At 53.2% G+C, this 3,993-nt stretch overlaps 1 pseudogene; it reads left to right on the top strand.

Moving 5' to 3' along the window:
• Positions 1 to 1,241: 1,241 nt before the first annotated feature.
• On the top strand, positions 1,242 to 2,402 carry LOC148164600 (barH-like 2 homeobox protein pseudogene; annotated as a pseudogene).
• Positions 2,403 to 3,993: the final 1,591 nt, after the last annotated feature.

Below are 3,993 nucleotides of genomic sequence, written 5' to 3'. Positions count from 1 at the left end.
AATAACACAAGTAACCGGGAAACCGAAGCTCCCCCAAACCAGCAGAGCTAGGAGTGAATAGAAACACCATTTCACCTGGACTAGGTGAGGAGGGGGCAAACCACCACCCCAGGCACAAGACTCGGTGTAGCCTTCTATCACTTATTTTATGTTCAGAAAATCACATCCTTTTCTTAAAAACCGCCTGGGGGAACAAATACAATAAATTCCTTGATTAAAATGATTGAATCGAGTGTCATCTGCAGTAAAAATGATGAAAAGGAAAATGCAGAGTAATAATGGGATCGGAGAAGTTCTCAGAGGCCATCTAAAGAAGCCAGTGGAGGAAGCCAGTCCTGAAGCGAGGCCAGATGGAGCCTAGGACAGCGAGCCGAGGAGCTGGGACGGAGGAGGCAGCTGTTACGGAGAGGAAAGAACGAGAGCTCTGGATGCCGAGGACCCAGCAGCACATCCCAGTTCCACCCATTCCTGACCGTGACATTGGTAAGCCATTTACCCAGCCTTGCTTCCTTCCCTTCTTCCTTTCTTTCCTCTTTTTTTCTCTTTCTTTCAACAAATACTTGTTGAGTCCTCACTATGGACAACATACTGGTAGAAACTGAGATTGAGCAGTGAGCCACAGGGTCTGTCCCCAAATGGGGAGGCACCCGTGAAGTAACAATGACAGGCAAATGCAAAATGACATCCCTGATAAATTCGATGAAGAAAGAAGTCCCCATGAGGGTATATAATTGGAGCACCAGATCAAGACAGCGAGGTCAGGGAAGGTTCCTGAGAAGAAGCACAACTAAGCTGAGACATGAGACACAGCAGGAGTTAAGTTAAGCAAGAGAGCAAGAAGGAGCATTCTGGGCAGAGAGAACAGCATGCGCCAAGGCCCTGTGGTGGGAGGGAGCACGATGCTTTCTTGGAACATCAGAGGAATAGAAAGAAGTCCAGTATGTCTGACACATAGAACGTCAGTGGGAGCAGCAAATGAGTAGATGAGAGAGGCAGGCTGGGATGAAAGCAGACAGGATGCCGTTGAGACACATTAATAGTCTGAGGTGGGTTTTTTTTTTTTTTTTCCCCCTAAGAGAGAGAGAACGGGGGAGGGGGGCAGAGGGAGAGAGAGAGAGAATCTCAAGCAGGCTCCACACCCAGCATGGAGCCCATGCCAGGCTCGAGCTCATGATCCTGAGATCATGACCCGAGCTGAAATCAAGAGTCAGATGGCTTGGTGGCGTGGACCTCATGTAGAAATGACAACAATGGAAGGGGCCAGCGGGTCGAGTTTTGGAATAGACACGATTTTGTCCAGTGCCAGTTCGGGCAGCCCCGGCATGATGAATGGAGATTTCCGCCCGCTCGGCGAGGCCAGGACCGCGGATTTTAGGAGTCAGGCCACTCCGTCCCCCTGTTCGGAGATTGATACCGTAGGAACGGCGCCTTCTTCTCCCATCTCGGTCACCATGGAGCCCCCGGAGCCGCATCTGGTAGCAGAAGGGCCCCAGCATCACCACCACCTCCACCACAGCCAACCACCGCCGCCGCCGACGCCCGCCGCGGCCCCCACGCAAAGTTTGCAGCCTTCTCCCCAACAGCAGCCGCCGCCGCCGCAGCAACCACCAGCCCAGCAGCTGGGCTCGGCCGCCTCGGCCCCCAGGACTTCCACCTCTTCTTTTTTAATTAAGGACATCTTGGGCGACAGCAAACCTCTGGCGGCGTGTGCACCCTACAGCACCAGCGTGTCCTCTCCCCACCACACCCCGAAGCAGGAGAGCAACGCAGCACACGAGAGCTTCAGGCCAAAGCTCGAGCAGGAGGACAGCAAAACCAAACTCGACAAGCGGGAAGATTCCCAGAGTGACATCAAATGCCACGGAACAAAGGAAGAAGGAGACCGGGAGATTACGAGCAGCCGAGAGAGTCCCCCTGTGAGAGCCAAAAAGCCTCGCAAAGCCAGAACAGCTTTCTCTGACCACCAACTCAATCAACTGGAGCGTAGCTTTGAGCGGCAGAAGTATCTGAGTGTGCAGGACCGCATGGACCTGGCAGCCGCGCTCAACCTCACGGACACCCAAGTCAAAACCTGGTACCAGAACCGCAGGACCAAGTGGAAGCGGCAGACCGCGGTGGGCCTGGAGCTGCTGGCCGAGGCGGGCAACTACTCGGCCCTGCAGAGGATGTTTCCGTCGCCTTATTTCTACCACCCAAGCCTGCTGGGCAGCATGGACAGCACTACGGCCGCCGCGGCTGCCGCAGCCATGTACAGCAGCATGTACCGGACTCCTCCCACGCCCCATCCCCAGCTGCAGCGGCCCCTGGTGCCCCGCGTGCTCATCCACGGCCTGGGGCCCGGGGGGCAGCCGGCCCTCAACCCCTTGTCCAACCCCATCCCAGGCACCCCGCACCCCCGGTGAAGAATGAGCCACTGACGGCGCTGCAGTCCCTTCCCGTCCCATCCCCTCCCCGACTGACCGGACAGCTGACCCTCCGCCCCGCTCCCCGCACCAGGCCGCTGGGCCTCTCTCGGGAGCGACCCCGGGAAGCGGAGCAGTAAGAGAAGAAGCCGCTCAGTGGGAGGGGGTGCCCCCCAAAGAGGAACTAGCCCTCCGCTCTCTATCTCCCCACCCCCAGAAACAGGGCTGGAAAGCTCCCACAGCAGTGTGACTGGCGATATTGCTGACCCCACACAAAGTGCGACCAGTAAGTGAAAGCATCAACAAAAACAAAACCTCAAGCTCTTTTTTAAAAATGACTTTAGGGACAAGCAGGAGGGGGGGGAGGGGTGAGGAGGGAAGAAAGAAGGGCACGGAGAGGAAGCCGGAGAGGCAGAGAGGATTGTAGATGGACAGACAGCCTCAAATTCTGAGGCACAGGGCGTTGCTGTGGACATTCCGTCTGCCCCAGAGAAAAGAGGAGGGTGACTGAGAACTTTGCACTGATTTCTCATGACCTTTTTTCTTTTGGAAAAGTGGCATGCTCCATAATATGAAAAAAAAAAAAAAATGTACATTTGAAAGACTGAGTGATAAGTGATATATCATATTTATTATATGTTGTCCAAAAAAGAGTCACTTATATACGTTAGTAAAACATGATTTTTCTTTTCATGTCTTTTTGATTCAGTAAAATAAATGCTTAGACAAAAATAAAAAAAATAAAAGAAAAAAAAAAAGAGATGGCTTAACCAACTGAGCACCCCCCCAAACCCCAATAATGTGAGTTTTGTATCCTAAAACTAAGATACAGCTAAAACTGCGAATTCCAAAATGGTAGAAGGGCTGCACAAGCAGGCAGATATACAAGAGGGAGCAGGACAAGACACCTCAGCCGCATATCTTAGAAAAAGCTGGCAAAAATACACTTCCTGAGGTTGAGGGCACATGCCGGGATGTGACCACCAAAGCTGTTGGTTAAAATGCAGTCATGGTGGGAGGCACCAGCTGACAGCAAGAATTCCCCACACTGGGTTTAATTTTAAGAAGCAGGGGACACAGAGCTCGACAAGAGGCACCAGGAAGCCATCTGCACAGAAAGCACTCTGCCTATAGGAAAGCAGCATAAAAGAAGACAGCGTACATTCCGGGTACACTCAGGCTGGGATGACAGGTGGCCATGTTGATCCTGTTTGGGGCAGCATGGGGGGTAAAGGAAGAAATAGAAGGCAAGGGAATCGAGTACTGATAGGATCCTGGTTTATATGTTCACATATGAAGTCCAGAGGGGGGCAAGGAAGTACCTAAAGCCAGCAGTGGTCTGAGAGCCCAGGGGGAAAGGGGTTGTTCCTTTAGGGGGTTTGGCAGCAGGTGCATGGGGTTGAAGGCAACATTGAGGGTAAACAGGAGGTTATGCTAAAAGGGGAAACTGAGGCATGGGGCAGGGCGGTGACTCTCCAAAGCCTGTAGCTGCTGGTAGACACCCGAGCAGGCTCAAAGCTCCAGACTCCCAGGTGGAGTAAGCTCCGACCACCAGCCTCCCCGCTCTACCCCTCTTCTGTAAAACCGCCTC

Source organism: Eumetopias jubatus, unplaced genomic scaffold (assembly GCF_037043125.1).
Source record: "Eumetopias jubatus isolate StellerSeaLion01/CBP00866 unplaced genomic scaffold, mEumJub1_p1.0 scaffold_4, whole genome shotgun sequence".
Taxonomy (NCBI): Eukaryota; Metazoa; Chordata; class Mammalia; order Carnivora; family Otariidae; genus Eumetopias; species Eumetopias jubatus.
Note: the sequence above shows the minus strand (reverse complement) of the source record. Positions and strands in the feature narration are given on the sequence as shown.